This window comes from Eumetopias jubatus, unplaced genomic scaffold (genome assembly GCF_037043125.1).
Source record: "Eumetopias jubatus isolate StellerSeaLion01/CBP00866 unplaced genomic scaffold, mEumJub1_p1.0 scaffold_9, whole genome shotgun sequence".
In the NCBI taxonomy this organism is placed as follows: Eukaryota; Metazoa; Chordata; class Mammalia; order Carnivora; family Otariidae; genus Eumetopias; species Eumetopias jubatus.
In genome coordinates, this window is record NW_028274815.1 from 27,224,212 (window position 1) to 27,243,045 (window position 18,834).

The 18,834-nt window shown below is 41.3% G+C and overlaps 1 protein-coding gene and 1 pseudogene across 2 annotated transcripts in view; one reads left to right on the forward strand and one right to left on the reverse strand.

Annotated features, from left to right (window-relative positions):
• LTBP1 (latent transforming growth factor beta binding protein 1) overlaps positions 1 to 18,834 on the forward strand; it is a 387,949-nt gene that overhangs the window by 56,407 nt on the left and 312,708 nt on the right. The window lies entirely within an intron of this gene.
• Positions 9,708 to 10,449, reverse strand: LOC114219602 (large ribosomal subunit protein eL8 pseudogene; annotated as a pseudogene).

Genomic DNA, 18,834 nt, shown 5'->3' on the forward strand with positions numbered 1-18,834 from the left:
GATCATAAAATTTTATAACTTAAAAGGATGAATGTCTTGCCCAGAGTCACATGGGTGGGTAGTAACAGAGCTGGGACTTGAACCTGACCTCTTCTTAGTCTACATTCTCCTTGCTGTTTTTTATATGCCCTTGTCTGACTCTTTGCTGTCAAAATTATGAAAAAAATTTGCACAGTATTTTTGTAGCCCCAAACCTAAAAAAGATAGAGGAATGGTGAAAAATTTGAGTTGTTAAGTGAATTTTCAAGTAAAACACTGTTGTTTGACAAAAAGTTGCTTATTTTCAAAACGATCAAGGTTCACTTACCAAAATGTGTCCTGTCTCAAGGAGAAAATGTGACAGGTACTTCTTTATTCTAAGTTACCAATGTAGAAGATGTTTTCAGATCCTTAAAAAGTAATTGGACTGTCTGCCACAGATACAGAACTTACTTTTTAAAAATTCTCATCTTATGGCTTTCTTTTTTTTTTTTTAAGATTTTATTTATTCACATTAGGGATCGAACATGAGCAGGGGGAGGAGCAGAGGGAGAGGGACAAGCAGACTCCGTGCTGAGCGGGCTCGGGGAGTCCCACGTGGGCACGATCCCTCGACCCTGGGATCATGACCTGAGCTGAAATCAAGAGTCAGATGCTTAACCAACTGAGCCACCCAGGCGCCCCTCATCTTAGGGCTTTCTTGACATAGGCATCACTTTTATTGCTTGTGAAGTGCACTGCCTTTATTCTTTGCCGGATGTTGGTGTTTTGCCAAGTGCTGGTATTTGGAGATTTGATGGACAGAGTCTAAAGTGAGACATCATTCTCCTTTAATTTGTTCAAAGCCTCTTTATGCAGCAGCTAATCCTTCTTAATTATATTTCTAGGAAGGATGTTCTTAACTCCAACAGGAAGACGACATAGACATTTTGAGATGATTAGGATGCACTTCACTCTGAGAAAAGGAATTTGAAAGGAAATGCTTTCTGTTTCCCCTGCCTCACTCAGGGAGTACAACCACCATTAACCTTCTAGGCCCTCTACAAAACTCTTTCTGTTCCTCTTCCCTTGCTGTAGCTCTTCCTTATCTCCTGGCTTAACGAAACTATTTTGAAGGAGAAAAAAAGAATTCCTAAAAAACCCATTTCTACGAATGAGGCAAGTATTTCACAACGTAATTGCTTGCATGTCTTGAAAGGTGACTTGTGAATGTAAATAATTGGAGAATTTAGTGTCTTAGAAATACACATAAGGGAGGGCGCCTGGGTAGCTCAGATGGTTAGGCGTCTGCCTTCGGCTCAGGTCATGATCCCAGGGTCCTGGGATCGAGTCCCGCATCGGGCTCCCTGCTCCTTGGGAGCCTGCTTCTCCCTCTGTTTCTCTCTCTCTCTCTCTCTCTCTCTCTCTCTCCCCCTCTCTTTCATGAGTAAATAACATCTTTAAAAAAATATATATATGTAAGGTTGAAACACTTTGCAATCTCCTTGATTTGATTTCTTTGTTGCCGCGTTGCTTTGTATTAATTTAAATAGTGATTTTTATGTGAAAATAAATAGGTTGTATTAGATCATTTCAGATCCTTGATAATTTGAACAGAGTACGTGTGGTCACTGTCAAATAAGACGTTGATAAATTAAATGAATTACAGTCTGTAAAGCATTAGTGGTTTTGAATATTCCTATGGAATGTGATTTTATCACATTCCTCACAGATAAAATTCAGTTTGCTTTTCTTATTTTTTTTATTGAGGTTGAACAGTTTCCAAATGTTTATTAGCCCTTTGTATTTTTATATGAATAATCTATTAACATTCTTTATCCCATATAAATTTCTATTTACATAGAATTTCTATGTAATTTCTATAATTTCTTTTTTATTTGTAAGAGCTTTTTTCATATTAAAGATCTCTTTGTGAAACATTTTTTTTTAAAGATTTTATTAGCAAAAAAAACAACAAAAAAACACACACACACACAAAAAAAGATTTTATTAGCGTGTGAGTGAGCATGAGTAGGGGGAGGGGCAGAGGGAGAAGCAGACTCCCTGCTGAGCAGGGAGCCAGAAGCAGAAGCAGGGCTCAATCCCTGAGCCGAAGATGGACGCCTAACTGATTAAGCCACCCAGACGCCCCCCATTTTGTGAAACATTTCAAGAACTCTCAAAGTGGGGAGGGGCCCTTGTATGCAAAGAATGTTATTAGTACCTACTGAATTTTTTATCCCCTAATTTGGAAGAAACTTCTTAAGTTGAATTTTTGAAAATTCCCACTCACCTGGGAGGACAGGAATACAATCAATGACTCGGGTAATGTATTTCAAAATTCTTCAGTCCTATGAGAGGCTTGGTGGTTGACCCAGACATAAATCTTCAGGTACTATTGAACCATCTTAATTGTCTAAGCTTGAATAGTTCTTAAGTGTATTTCTTTTCTTTCTTTTTTTTTTTTAAGATTTTATTTATTTGACAGACAGAGAGCACAAGGAGGGGGAGCGGTGGGCGGAGGGAGAAGCAGGTTCCCCGCTGAGCAGGGAGCTGGATGCGGGGCTCGATCCTGCGACTCCAGGATCATGACCTGAGCCGAAGGCAGTCGCTTAACCAGCTGAGCCACCCAGGCGCCCGTTCTTAATGTATTTCTAACCCAGTTGCCTTATCCCAGGTTCACCACAATGAATACAGAAGCTCTGTTCTCCCCACCTCTGCAATACAAAAATCAGTTTTCTATAATTGTTTAATTTAGTCTTTCAACAAAGAGTGCCAACCATATGCCAAGGCATTCCAGTTGGAGGATCAGGCTAACATGCTTAGAAAGATAGTTAATAATATGGAATAATATCTTATTGACTGACTTATTAGGTAGTACCTGTTACAGATTCTAGTGGAGAATAAGAAGGGGGCCATCAGTAAGGACTGGAATAAAGGAAGACTTACCAGAATCTGGAGGACTTGGAAAGTGAGGCCGGCCTTTACATACAGGACATGACAGGATGGAAGATACGGTCGGATTGAGTCTCTGATTTCCATAGGACGGGTGGGAGATTGATCTATTTTGGGGGAATTGAAGAACGGTAGGAAGTGAAATTGAGTGGGTAGATCCAGATTATGGAAGGCCTTGACCGTTGGGGAGAGTGCCTTTGAGGGGGGCTGTGAGAGACGGGGAGATGACCCTGAAGAAGAAGAAGATTTATTACCTGAGGGGAGCCAGGTCAGGCTGGTTCTGTGGCAATGTGAGGAGGGCCCAGGAGATTGATGCGTAGGTGAGAGAAATGTTCCTGAGGGAGCCAGCCTTGTAGCCCACCTCCCTCTCACAGTGACCACTGGAGAGGAAATCTAATTTTCTTTAAAAATAGAAGGGATGCAGACTAGCAGTCCAGAAAACACTTCCTTTGGATGCAGGCTAAGGAGTTAGGTATAGTCTGACGTTTATCTCTCTCTAGATATGTTAAGTCAAAGAATCTGTCATCTTAGCCACTTTAGGAATGGAAGATGGGGGGGTTGTCTTTGAAAGCTTTCTTTTTTTCTTCTTCCACTCTGTCCCTGGATTCAAGTTCATGGACCTGTAATGAGAAGCAGATTCTATTTCCTTCTGTGTTGATCAAACTAACACTCTTCAAAATGCGTTTGGTGACCATCATGCTCTGTAGAAAAGTCTTTTTTCTTTTTCAGATGTTATCAGACTCCTACCTTTACCTTTGTTGGCCCTTCAGCTTTTGCCATGGCGTGTTGTCTTTGCCCCTTCCAACATAAATCCCTGTGCCTCTGCTCTGTGGTTTTCATGTTATACTAGGAGTGCTCAGCTCACTGATATTCCTCTTCCAGTAGGTGATTGAACTCCCACATTGTTTATGATGTCATTACTGAGCTGAAAGTGAGACTTGGATACTTGGGCACATGCGTACACACAGGTGTCTAACAACCTGCATGACGATCGGGTCTCGATATCTTTATAGTTGAACTGCATTATCTGGTTTCTAGTTGTATTGTATTTTCATTAGTTGTTATTGAACATAATGTAATAAAAAGAATTAACAGTAATTGAAATCTGAAACAAATTTCATTATTGTGTAATGTTAAATCATCAATTTTGTTTCAGACCTCATGTATGTTTGTTGTTTAACTTAGCTATTGAGGCCTACGGGTTGCTAGGAAAGTTTTTGATTTGCTCTGGGAAGTAATCAGTCCAGCCCCAGGCTACTTGACAATAATGCTGGTATGGTCTTTCACAAAATCAGAAATATTTCCCAAAGCCAGTGAAGAAATAATATGCTTCTCTTAAAAAGAAAAAAAAAAACAACACTTGTATTTATCACCTTTATATTCAGATTAATTTAGGATGTTCATTCACACTGGAATATTACTCAGCCATCAAAAAGAATGAAATCTTGCCGGGCGCCTGGGTGGCTCTGTCAGTTGAGCAGCTGCCTTCGGCTCAGGTCATGATCCCGGCGTCCTGGGATCGAGTCCCGTATCGGGCTCCCTGCTCGGCGGGGAGCCTGCTTCTCCCTCTCCCTCTGCCTGCCTCTCTGCCTACTTATGCTCTCTATCTCTCTGTCAAATAAATACATAAAATCTTTAAAAAAAAATGAAATCTTGTCATTTGCAATGACGTGGATGGAGCTAGAGAGTATTATGCTAAGGAAAATAAGTTAGAGAAACACAAATACTATATGATTTCACTCAAATGTGAAATTTAAGAAACAAATGAACCTCTTTTACAGGTAAACCAAGAAACAGACTTTTTTTTCTGATTTTTTTTTTTTTATTATGTTCAATTAGCCAGCAGATGGTACATCATTAGTTTTTGATGTAGTGTTCAACAATTCATTAGCTGCGTTTGACACCCAGGGCTCATCACCACACGTGCTCTCCTTAATACCCATCACCCAGTTACCCCAGCCCCCCACCCCCTCCCTTCTATAAATCTGTTTGGTTCCCGGAGTCCAGAGTGTCTCATGGTTTGTCTCCCTCTCTGATTTCTTCCCCTTCTGTTTTCCCTCCCTTCCCCTGTGGTCCTACGCACTATTCCTTATGTTCCATATATGAGTGAAAACATATGATAATTGTCTCTCTCTGCTTGACTTATTTCACTTAGCATAATCCCCTCCAGTTCTATCCATGTCGGTGCAAATGGTGGGTATTCATCCTTTCTGATGGCTGAGTAATATTTCACTGTATATATGAAGCACATCTTCTTTATCCATTCATCTGTTGAAGGGCATCTCAGCTCCTTCCACAGTTTGGCTCTTGTGAACGTTGCTGCTATGAACATTGGGGTGCATGTGCCCCTTCTCACTACATCTGTATCTTTGGGGTAAATACCTAGTAGTGCAATTGCTGGGTTGTAGGGTAGCTCTATTTTTAATGGCTTGAGGAACCTCCATACTGTTTTCCAGAGTGGCTGTACCAGCTTGCATTCCCACCAACAGTGTAGGAGGGTTCCCCTTTCTCCCCATCCTCACCAACACTTTTTGTTTACTGTCTTGTTCATTTTTGCCATTTTAACTGGTGTAAGGTGGTATCTCATTATGGTTTTGACTTGTATTTCCCTGATGGCTAGTAATGTTGAACATTTTTTCATATGTCAAGAAACAGACTCTTAATTATAGAGAACACACTGAGGGTTGCTGTTGGGGAGGTAGGCAGGGGATGAGCTAAATGGGTAATGTCGATGAAGGCGGGCACTTGTGATGAACACCAGGTATTGTATGTAAGTGATGAATCACTAAGTTCTACACCTGAAACTAATACTACACTGTATGTTAGAATTTAAATAAAAACTTGGAAAAAAAACCCATAAGGATTTTTGATCAAGCTTTACTAGAAAGTCTTTGGCAAGAAACCAAAAGAAATGATTTGGGACCTCTAATTTCACATATATTTATTGAGTACTTACTGTGGGCCAGGAACTGTGCTAGGGCTCAAGTAAATATTCTTCAGTTTCAGCAAATAACCCATACCTGTGGTTTCTTTCTTCCTTTTCTATTTCTAGAATGAATAATTACTTTGGTGTTTTTAGTGGAGAGCTGTATTTTTATAGGACAAAGCCTTTGTAGTGTTATTCCCTTCACTGGCAGATACTTGACCTGTTCCATCAAAGTCTAGTTCTGGCATCAGTGGGCCTGAAATTAATTAATCAAAAGAGTAGCTTGCCGTATCATCACACCAGGCACCATTTCTGACTTGTAGACATAGTACTCCGGAAGATCGAGCCAAACCCTAACACACCTTAGGATCTCAAACCGCTTCAGTTGGGGCGATTAAATGAGACCTGGGAAAGAGATTTTTGCCTGATCAGAAACACGCAGCAATTATAGTACGTGAATTCATAGCTCCTGTTGAGTTTTTGAAGAAAGGGGTAGGCCAGCCATAGGAAAAGAAGGGAGAGAGAGAGAGAGAGAGAGTGATATTTCGCAGAAGCAGCAGTATCTGAAACTTAACTGGCTGCAGCTGGGCAGGCTTCCTTTTGTATGGAGACACTGCCTCTAGTGTTTAGGAAGAAAACACACCCTAGGAACTCGTACGACATTATGGGGCCGTCTGTTTTGACAATGAATTATTTTTTATTGTCTGCTTTGTAGTAGTTCCCAGACAACTGAGAAACGTCAACGAGCGTTGGTGCTATTTTGCATATGGACAAGTTCCTGCTGGCCGGAGCCTTGATTGAAAAGGCTTTATTTCACAAGGAATCAAGTCAGGAGTTCTCACTGTGGTGTGATGAGGTTGCTTGGCATAAAGCTCCCGAAAATTGCACACCTGCCCTAGTTCCTGGGCAAAAGAAGAGCACATGGAACAGCCCTTAGAACCTTCTCTCTCCTGATTCAGCCTGTGATGGCTTTTCAGGATATCGTCCTCTCAGATGGTATTTTCCCCCCAAATTCCGAGTCTCACTTTTTCCTTTGAGCGTTTTGAGTTTCTTTTTGACAGGCATGATGACATGGATACACAGGTCTACACAGTCGGAAAATGAGAGCAAACTTGAAGGTTTGGTTCTTAAGGGGAAAAAAAGGCTAAAAATGGTTTTACTGCTCAGATTTTCTTAGAGGAAATTGAAATGAAAAAGAATACTAGAAACATTTAAGCAATAGAAATGCTCATCATTATTAATGAAGATTTTTAAAAGCTTAAATGGTTAGAGTTGACAAAGCAATGGTGACATGTGGGCAAGTTTTTTCTTTTTGGTTCGCTGGACTTGCTACTTCAAATTTTGTAATGTAAGTGTGTAGAAACCTCAGCTAAACTGTTAATGTTTGCATTTTACAGTCTGCATAGATCAGGAAGTGGATTTAGTATTTCATATCCTCTAGAATGATGACAGGTTGTGGAAGTGTAGGACAGTGCTGGTATGTTTTCAAAGGCATTCCTCCCTGGTCTGGATACCATCATAGATACAACTGCAGTTTGGCCGATTTATTTTATACACAACATGTATAATAGTTTGGAAGTTGGGTTTGTTTTTTTTTTAAGCACATTGGTTAGAGTTGATTGTAATGTACAGGGTTTGAAATAGCATCTGGTTTAAAAACTTTGGGGCTGATATTCTTTCTTTAAAAAAGACTCAGAACTAATGAACGAATATAGAAAATGCAAACATCCACACTGATCAATTCCTAAGAGGATTTCAGTTGAGAAATGTGGACATGATTTGAACTTTTACGATTATGCCATTGGGCAGCAGGTGGCAAGCTTTGCTTTTCAGTGAACTCCGGTTTTATTTTTGTACCACAGAATGCCAAAATTTGAAGAGGGTGGTTTGAATCCACTGGAATATGTCATTTCTTGGCAGTGCAACCTCGAACCACCTCCTCTGCTCATTGTGCGTAATTGCCTCTCTTTGGATGCTGAAGCTGATCCTTTGGTTCCTGTTGTTGCAGATGGATGGGAATTAATTCATACGAGCAACGCTTTATTCTCTTGTGATTTTAGCAACACATTGCTGGTGGAGAAAATAAATTAAAAACAAATGAGTTTTGGGGGGCAATCCCTGTATGGTTTGTAAGAGGTTTTTGTTGTACAGTCTTAATACTAACACATACACCTTATTTTGCTTCCAGTTTAAAAAAAAATCACTTCTAACTGACTAGGAACCTTGATGTGGAGGTCTGACAAATGAACAAAACTGAATGGAATTCCATGAAATAAGTTTTGAAAATGAGAGAAGAAAAACACTTTTTGAGCCCGGAATTGAAACCAATTTTCTGGGCGCCTGGGTGGCTCAGTTGGTTAAGCAGCTGCCTTCGGCTCAGGTCATGATCCTGGGGTCCTGGGATCGAGTCCCATATCGGGCTCCCTGCTCAGCAGGGAGTCTGCTTCTCCCTCTGACCCTCTTCCCTCTCGTGCTCTCTATCTCTCATTCTGTCTCTCAAATAAATAAATAAAATCTTTAAAAAAAAAACACCCATTTTCTTCCCTTAGGCTATACTGTGTATTTAGTCAGGATTTGGATCTCATGTCTGGTAAAGAGACTCAGTTTAAAAGATGGGAGTGATAGTAGGGTGGGCACCGAATTATTTTGTGAATTGTTATGCTCTATATAAAACTTTCTTCTTGGATAATTATGCATTGTGGAAAAATTTGAGGGAACAGAAGAATGAAGAAGCATGTGAATCATTGTAAACATTTAAACATTTAATAGTCTACAAATATTCAGCACCTGCTGTGCCTTCTGTTTTTCCTGTGCCTTTTGTTAGAAATGAGTTCATATGAGCTATGCTACTTTATGTTCATAATTTTTTATATGTTCTCAAGTTTTCCTCTTCCAGTGCTACTTTAAGAAATTTTTTTAGAAAGTATCACATACAAAAAACTATACAACACATGCATCAAGGATAATAATGACAAACCAAAATTCTCATATCCACTGCCTAATTGAAGAAATAAAACACTGTCATTGTTAGAGGCGCTTGGTGTAACCTTTCTCCATACTTTACCCTCTTTCTTCCACAGAGTAACTTGTATTAATCATTTTCTGCTTTTTAAAATAGTTGTATTATATTTTTTGGTAGTTCTTTTAACACTTATTTTGGTTAGCCAGTTTTTCACTTTTCAATAAACCTATTTCTTCTAACTTTCTTGCCCAGGTGTGACTGATCTTCACCTGAAATAGTGGCTCTCAAACTTGAGTCTGTTTGATTCACCTGCAGGACTTTTTTTTTTTTTTTAAAAGTAGGATCCATGCCCAGCGTGGAGCCCAGTGTGGGGCTTGAACTCATGTCTCTGAGATCAGGACGTGAACCGAGATCAGTCAGACACTCAATCAACTGAGCCACATAGGTGCGCCCCCCCCCCCCCCGCCCCAGGACTTCTAAAACCTGACTTGCTGCCCTCCCCACCTTAGTTTCTAGTTCAGTAGGTCTGGGGAGGAGAGTTTGCTTGGCTAACAAACTTGTAGGTGATGCTAATGCTGTTGGTCTTGGGACCATGCTTTAAGAACCAAGGATGATCCTGAGGTTTTATAGTGGGGCTTTATTTGTTTTTCCTTTTTATGGTTTCCCATTATATGAATATACCACAATTTATATATCCTTTCTCCTGATGAAGGGCATCTGAATTTCCAGTGTTTGGCTATTCCAGCAGTGTTGTGATGAGCATTTTTGTATAAGTTGTCTAGTAAACATTTTTAAGAGTTTTACACAGTAGAATAATAAAAATCAGTATTATGGGTATGAAGTGCCTTTTTTTTTACATTGGCTGAACTTTTTATTACTTTTATGTGCAGAAAATTCAGTGTACACTTAGTCCAGTTTGGTGGCCAGTTCTTTAGCCTTTGCGTTTCTCAACTTGGCAATGTGAGCCACTGACTTTGGACCCAGGACGTTGCCTTTCCAGTGACTGTGAATCTCATCATAACCTTCATTGTCATTGATCCTGATGGCTTCCACCAGCTTAGCCAGAGCTCCTTTGTCTTCCAAGTTAACCTGTGTGAAGGCTACAGTCGTCCAGGTCTTCCCGTGGATCAGACACCCCAGCCTGGCTTTCCCCTGGATAACACAGTAGGGAACCCCCATCTTATGACATAGGGCAGGCAAGAGGACAGCCAACTCAGTGTCCACATTGTGTGCAATATTGTTTTCCATCCAGGCGGTGACAGTGTTAACCCCAGCTTGAAGGACCGGCAGCCTCTTAGTGGGGACATCCCCTTTGCCTGTAGCTTTCTTCTCAGCCCGGGCCAACAATCTCTGCTTCTTCTCTCTGTCTCTGGTCTGTGAGGTGGTGCAAGGCCTGGCTGAACTGGGTAGTTGCAGGAGGCACTTTTAGGCCTTTATGGAGAATAGCCCTCTGCCGCTGCAGCTGGGTGTGGTGGGGCCATTTGCTGAAGTGGGTGAGGTCCCTTTTGGGCTGGATGTCCTGTCTGATGCCAAAATTCTTGGGCCTTTTCTCAAACAAGGGGTTGGCCACCTTCTTGTCCTTCTTGATGACAGCAGGGTCAGGGGCCACCTTCTTCCCCTTAGCCTTACTTCCTTTCGGCATCTTGGATGGCTGGAAGAGAGAGGTGACATACTTTTTTGTAGTGCGCTCTTGTCAAAGCTTAAAACCACTCATCTTGGGTAAATGGATCAATGTTTTTCTTTTATTGTGTTATCTTATTTTTATTTATTTATTTTTAAAGATTTTATTTATTTGACAGAGAGAGACACAGTGAGAGAGGGAGCACAAGCAGGGGGAGCGGGAGAGGGAGAAGCAGGCCTCCTGCTGAGCAGAGAGCCGGATGTGGGGCTCTATCCCAGGACCCTGGGATCATGACCTGAGCCGAAGGCAGACGCTTAATGATTGAGCTCCCCAGGTGCCCCGTGTTATCTTGTTTTTAAAAAAAATCCTTCCCTGGGGCACCTGGGTGTCTTAGTCAGCTAAGCATCTGACTGTTGATTTTGGCTCAGGTCATGATTTTGGGGTTGTGAGGTCCAGTCCTGTGTCGGGCTCCAGCTGAGCCTGGAGCCTGCTTAGGATTCTCTCTTCCTCCTCCTCTGCCCCTCCCCACACCCCTCCCTGCCAAAAGAAAAAAAAAATCCTTCCCTAATGCATTGTTCTTGAGGTAGTTTTCTATTTTAGTATTCCTTTCACATTTGTTTAATGCACCTGGAATTGAGTGTGATGTGATTTTTATTTTCCATATGGATAACATATTGTCTGTTTATTGACGAATCGCCCCCACCCCCGCCCAAACCTGACCATAGCTGTCATATGCAAACTTCTAGTATATGTGCTGCCAAAGCAAGCACCGTCATTCACAAATTTCTAAATAGATGCAAGTCTGATTCTGGATTCTCTATCCTGGCCCGTTGGTTTCTGTCCTTAAGCCAGTACCTTAAGTACTATAATTGTATCACAAGTCTTGGTAGGCAAATACTCCCTCTTCATTTTTTGGCTGTGTTTCCACATAATTGTAGAATTGGCTTGTCACTTAAAAAAAAAAAAACAACAAAACCCGGCTAGCCTCTTGACTGAAATTGCATTGAACCAGTATATAATTTTGATATGAATATCAATGATCTTTTTTGATACTCTTCCTATCCGTAAATGTAATATCCCTCCATTTTATTTAGGTCATCTTTAATGTTTTTGAATACTTTCTAATAATTTTCATGAAGATTTTGCACATCTTTTGCGAGATCTGTTGCTCCAATATTCCTGGTTGCTGTTGTGATGGAATCGTTTCTAAAATTTCATCTTTCAAACATGCTTTCTTATAGAAATGAGGTTTCCTGTTTTTCTGTGCACTGAAACTTTGCTTAAAGTTACTCTAGTACATTGATATTCTGAGTTTTTTTTTTAAGATTATTTATTTGTTATTTGAGAGAGAGTGAGAGCGCATAAGTAGAGGGAGCGGCAGAGGGAGAAGCAGAGGCAGGCTCCCCGCTGAGCAGGGAGCCCGATGTGGGGCTCCATCCCAGGACCCTGGGATCATGACCTGAGCCAAAGGCAGATGCTTAACTGACTGAGCCACCCAGGCGCCCCTATGCTGAGGTTTGTACAGAGAATTACATCATGTATGATGCTTTTCTTTTCCTAATCTTCACATCTGTAATTTCTGTGCCTTGTGGCACTGGCTGGGGCCTTTAGTTCATTGTGAAACAGAAACAGGGATGGGGGTGTGGTCCCTTATTTAAAGGGCATCCCATTAGCTGTTCTTCATTGGAGACCACATTTGCTGTAGGCTTTTTGTAGATACCCTTATCAAGTTAAGGACAGCCCCTTCATTGCTAGATTGTTGAGAATATCTGTTACAGGTGTTGAATTTCATCTGTTGGTTTGATCGTATGGTTTCCTTTTATCTTTAATGTGGGGATTAAAAGACTCAGTAATGTTGGAACAACTTTGCATTTGTGTAATAAACTTCACTGATGTCTTTTTTAAACCTGTCATTGCTTTCAGTTTTCGTCAGTATTCATGTGTGAGACTGCCATGTAATTCTGCTTTCTCACATTGCTTTGATAAGATTTTTTGTTATTAAGGTTATATTAGCATAATAGAATGAGCTGGGGCGTGTTCTTCCCAGTCTGTTCTTGAAAATTTTGTGTAAGATTGGATGTTTGGTAGAACTTGCTTATAAAACTACTTGGATATTTTCCAAGTAGGGTGATCTAATTTTTATTATGTCGTTTTGTACTTTTATTTGTACTAAAATTTTTCTTTTTCTTTCTTTTTTTTGTGGGGGGGATGGTTCTCTTAGATTGATTAGTCTTCCTCTCCTCATTCCTTCCTCCCTCCTCACAAACTACTTTGGATGATCTACTCTGTTTCTGGTCTTACTGGTCATCACAGATGTTTACCTCAAATCAACGTGTGTTTAAGTTAATCAAGGCAAAGGGCATTCCGTATTTTTACCTTCCTACCAAACAACATAAGACCTTAGGATACTTAAACTTCGGCGGGCGCCTGGGTGGCTCAGTTGGTTAAGCAACTGTCTTTGGTTCAGGTCATGATCCTGGAGTCCCGGAATCGAGTCCCACATCGGGCTCCCTGCTCAGTGGGGAGTCTGCTTCTCTCTCTGACCTGACCCCCTCTCATGTGCTCTCTCTCTCTCAAATAAATAAATAAAATCTTAAAAAAAAAAAACCAAAAAACTTTGATTTCTTCCTCCAGAGGACTGTTGCTATTATTTTTTAAGCTTTCAAGGAAAAAACAAAAAACCAAAAAACTTTAATTCTACAAAGATAATCTGTCGTAGCTTTATATAGTCCATGCTTACTTTAGATCGTCACACATATTTGCCACTTTTTTTGGTTTGTTTTCCGTTCCTACTTGCATTTTATACATTCTCTCTGGGATAGTTTTTCTTAAAGTGCCTCTTTTGGAAATTCCTGTGGTGAGGGTCTTTTTCTTCCATCAGATCCTTCTGGGTGTGCAATGGTAGCTGGTCAGTTAGTTTTTTCTCAGTATTTGGAAGCCATTTTGCCATGGACTTGTGGCTGCACTGGTTAACTGTTGATGAATCAGCTGGTGGTCGGTCTGAATCTTGTTCCTTTATGGGGAGTCACTTTTCTGTTTAGATTTTAAAAATTTGTCTTGCTTGGAACTTAGAAGGATTGCCTGTGAGGATTCATGTTTAGACTTTGGGGAAGTTTTTAGTCCTTTTTTTCCCCTTTGACTTCTTGCCTCTTCCCATGTTCTTCCTCTTACAAGTGTGATTAGACAACTATTACACATTTTCCTTCAATTCCCTGTATTTTAATCTCTCCTGTGTTTCCTTGTCTCTGTGCCACATCGAGGTTCATTTCTTTTTTTTTTTTTTAAGATTTTATTTATTTATTTGACAGAGAGAGAAAAAACATAAGCAGGGGAAGGGGCAGAGAGAGAGGGAGAAGCAGGCTTCCCGCTGAGCAGGGAGCCCGATGTGGGGCTCGATCCCAGGACCCTGGGATCACGACCTGAGCCAAAGGCAGACGCTTGACCAACTGGGCCACCCAGGTGCCCCTCGAGGTTCATTTCTTGCAGTTCACGGATTCTCGACTGAGCTCTGCTGTACCTGCTGTCAGGTTCCCCATTTCAACTGTTAACTATTTTTTTATGTCTAAAAATTCTATTTGTTTTTCAAACCTCTCTAGTCTATATTAATCTTTTATCAATCAGTCATAGTTTCAACATCTTCCCTATGCATATTAAATATACTTACACCCAGTATCTTAAAATCCCAATGGAATAATTGGCAGTTGTTACTGGACTGATCCTACGGTTTGATGTGTGTGTGTGCTCACACGCACGCATGCACACACTGATTTCTGTCTTATTTCTTTGTGTATTTTATGTTTCTGATTGTGAATAAATGTTCACTGTTTTTTTTATCTCTAGAATTCCTTAGATCTAAGTTTTCAGGTATGTCCCTACAGAAGGCATTTGTGTTTGCTTTTCAGAAGTTCCTGGAGTTACTACCCATCCAGGCCAACTTTTCCCTAATTTGGAGTTGCTCTTGTTTTGGTCACTCAGGTATTTTTCAGTTGACTGCCAAACTTGCACAAACGTGGACCTGTCATGAGGAATTCTCACCTGAGGTTATTTTTGTTGTTACTCTAATTTTTCATGTTCAGCCAAAGCCCTAGCTGAGACAGCCATGTAACCTCATGTTCCTGCTGTAGGGTGGTTTTCTTTGGTTCACTTACTAGAAGTATTTGTTTGGTCTTATGTGGAATCTGTTACCTTGTACAGTTACCAGGTTTGTTCCTGTGCCCCATGCAGCACATTGAAACCTGTAATTGAGGCATCCAGAAATGGCAGATGCCCCTCCAGGGCAAATTCCTGTTCTGGTGCCAACTCATTTCCCTGGATTCATGCTCTCTGGTTGTTTCTGGCCTCTGAGAGTTTCTCTGACTCTCGCGCCAGCTCAACCATAGTTGGATATTTTGTCCAGCAATTTTAGTTGTTTGATAACTGGCAGATTTTCTCTGGACATCTAATCCTCTGTTTTGCCAGAAGTAATTTATTTTAAAGAGTTTTCATTCTGAGAAATTAGAAACCTAATATTTGGGGGATAAACCATAAAGTTCCTTGTGCTGCAAGGAGCTCATATCACAGTTGAATAACTAGACTCCAGGTCTTTGGAGAGATTCATGCATTCTTTTCCTTGTCATTTATAGCATGAAATATCTTGTGAATACCTCACTATGGTCGGGGCCTCTTTCAACTAAATGGCCAGTGGGCCTGATGGATCTGCAGAGTACTCTGGGGCAGCTTTTCCCCGTATCTGTTCCTTGGCACCCTGACTGGTATATCTGTGCTCTGGGGTGTGCCTCTCGTTCTTGCCCTTTGTTTTTTGTGCCCATCCTAGTAGTTAAATCCTGTCTCCTGTTGCTTTATTTTGCTCAGTAGTTGCATGTGGGTATTCTTCAGCTCTCACAAACAAGTGATGGAGAGTACTGATGAGTATATGCAGAGGTTAAATTGGCTTTTATGTGTTCTAATCCCACTTTTCTTGTTTAGAGTTTGAAAGAAAATTGAACTTCTGTTCATTTTAAGGGAGGAGGAGAGGGATAGTAATTTGGGGTAGGAAAAGGGTGGACAAGGGAGAGTAGAAGCCCCATTGATATATATTTTCTTAAGCCATGAATACTCCTGAATTAGTATGCCTGCATTGTAATGGAAATAATTTATCTATTTTGACTGTGATGGTTTTCTGGGTTTAAATTATAATCCTTTAATTTAGATTTAGATGGTTTAGAGTGTCTTCCCTTATAGTGACCACCTGTAAACTTGGCAGCCTGTAGAGCATTGCCGAAAATATCAGGACACCAAGTAAAACATCTTTTCTAACCGAAATTGAGATCAAGTATATCTTTGGCTGACCAATTCTAATCCCAGACTTGTCTAAGTCATTGAGAAATTACATGTTATGTTTGTAGGGGGGTATAATAATATAATCATAGGCAATTAAATTGAATTGAGGGAGTGAATGAAATTACTTTTTTTTTTTTTGTCCCATATTATATCTTTTTCAGGAATCCGGGTTGGAATTTGATAACCATCAGTTTAGTATGTCAGTATCAAACCTGGGGTGATATCTTTGGAAAGGCGGGTTCTGGGGTGAGGAAAGGCTGGCTGTGGTTGCCTAAAGTTGAGGTTTTAGATATGAAACGCTCTATTATTTTATTCTCTATTCTTTTCTATTCGGTTCTATTCTCAAGGGGAGATCAGAGAAGAGACCCAACAGGATGGGTTTTTGGAGTCCAGAAGTGGTGGGTGAAGTCCAGGTAGAGCAGAAGACAGAGATCTACAGAGTTTTCATCTGTTGACATGGGAGAAAACAAGCCTGGGTTACTTGAAGGCTAAACTTGGGTTTGCGATCAGGAGCAGTGATTACCAGAGGCCATAATCTGTAGTGCCTGAGGATCTGCAAGCAGGAGGGGGCCTGTCAGTCAGAGGAAATTTACGGGGGCTTGGACAATGGGTGTGGACTGAGGTTCGGAGTGGGTATTTTGAACTCCAGCTGCAGAGAGTGCTTCCTGAACATCATGTGTGTTGGGAATAGAGTCCTTTTCTTGCTGTTAAGGAGCTCACGGTCCCGTAGAAGGCATACGGACACACATACATTCGCGCACAAAATTCTATTTCCTTGTGATAAGGATCATGGGAGAGGTTTTGCAGCAGGTGCTCTGGGAGTCGAGAGAAGGATGACTTACCATTTCCTTCTCCATCAAACCTAAACCCTTTGTTAAGACACTCCATCATATGGGCCCATCTACTGCTTGCTTAGCCCTGTTCTGCACTGTTCTCCAGCTGATGCCTCCTGCACTGTGTGGGCCACTTTCCTCGCTGCCCCCTCCCCTAACTTCCCCCGTGCCCTTTCTCAGGTCCACACTTACTTCCTCTCACCTCCATCTGGCAAATCCTCCCTTGAATTGTGAGATACAGTTTCTTGTTCCAAGAGCTCCCCAAGGACTCAGATGATAGCCAGCATTTATTGAGCACATACCACGTTCACAACGTGTCAGGTGTTCTGCAGACACACTCTTGTAACAGGGGTGAGGTTCAAATCATGACTGTACAGCAGAGACACAGAGCAGTGGGAACAGAGCCAGCTTTACTGTAGGGCAAGGTTGTGTGCTGTCCTGGGGGTTATTTTTAGTGCCGAATTGTCGGGAGGTCTGGGGAAGGTTACTGGGTGGAGATGCCCTTGTGGGGTGGGTGCCCAGAACTGCATCTGTTTACCCTCTGTTCTGTAAGAATATCAGCACGTTTACCATGGTAACACTGTGCTGGTGGTACTTACCTGCCAAAGTGACAACTCGTTAAGCGAGACTCAGACCTTGAGCCTACACCTGTCTGACCTTCAGAAGTGATCATGAGCTCCTTACCACCGTACCACTCCACACAGCTGGTGGGTAGTCATTTAGAGTCTTGATTTTACCATTTCCTCTGGGTCTAGCCTATTTCTCTAGCTAGATGGCTCTCTGATGGTAGCTGACCAAGGGTCACTTGGCAAGTGTATGTTTTACTTTCTAAGAAGCTGCCAAACTGTTTTTCACGGTGACTGCACCATTTTGTATCCTTGCAGTAGTGTGTGAAAGTTCCAGTAGCTCCACATCCTTATCAGCACTTAGTAGTGTCAGGTTTTTTTTTTGTGCCATTCTAGTAGTTGTACAGCAGTAGCTTACTGTGGTTTTAATGTGAATCTTCCTAGATTAAACATGCTGAGTGTTTTTTTTTTTTTTTATCTGCTTATTTGCCATCTGCATATTTTCTTTGAAGGGCCTGGTTCTTTTGCCCATGTTTTTAATTGGGCTGTTTGCTTTCTTGTTAACGACTTCTTTTTCCTTTAACAGAAGTTCCTTTTCAGGGATTTGTTAATTAGGTTTTCAATGCATTTGATATAAACAGTTTATAAAGTGCTTCAAAGGAGATGCTCTAGGAGTGGTTGCCAAGGAAAACGAAGATGGACTTTGGTTCTGACTGGGGCAGGAGTGGTGAGGATATGCTTTCCTCAGTGTGGTTTTGAAACAGGAGGACAGAAAAAAGGGAGAAAGAGAAAAGAGCCAGAAAGCACAGGAGGGACTTTGATCTTCAGTCTAAAGAGGAAAACAGGGATTTGTTTGGTTGCCAGTGGAAGCTGGGAGGGTTAGAAATGCCAAAGCGATGGTTTACTCTGAAAAAAGGAGTTGAACAACGAGAAGAAGAACTGTCCATTCTTTTCGGCCCAGAATTAGGTAAGGCCAGACCAGTGAGAGGTTGCTACCAGTGGGCAGTGAGGTCAAATTATTTTGTAACCTAGAGTGAGTGGATATTGAATACTTTTAGAAGAATGCCTTAATTTATGCCTGTATATTGACAATGGGTATGTATTTTCAACATCTATACTGGGATGTTAATTTTTTTTTTAATATCGGTTGGCGTATATGTGAGCTTCTGGGAAGGAATCTATAAAGCTGACTCACTCCCTGCCTGTCACCTGACTTGTGAGCCTTGTGACGTTGGAAGAACCAACCAGCTGTCTTGTACTGAGGTTCAAGGCTGGCAGGGCTTTGGACCCCACCCCGCCCCCACCCTCAGCGTTGTCTGACACTGTTGTGTATTTGAGTGTTTTTACGGGATATGGTGACATGGCCTCTTTGAGGCTCTACGGGAGCTCATAATCCCCAAAGGCAGTGAATCTCTGTTCTAGGGGGTGTGCTTTGTGAATTGTTTGTGGTGATGGCACAGCAAATGCTCCGTGTCTCAGCTTGAAAACGTTACAGCAGGAAGTCCTGCGTCACATGAAATTAGGTGCACATTAAAGTAGTGGGATTGAGCCCAGAGTCTTTTCTGCTTTTGTAGAAGCAGCTTTGGTTCCCTTCCTGACATAATTAACAACTGGCCAAGAAAAAACTTTTTTCACTTATTAAAAGTACTCCAGATAATGCATGTTCCTGATTATGTAGCTATAATTATAAAAAA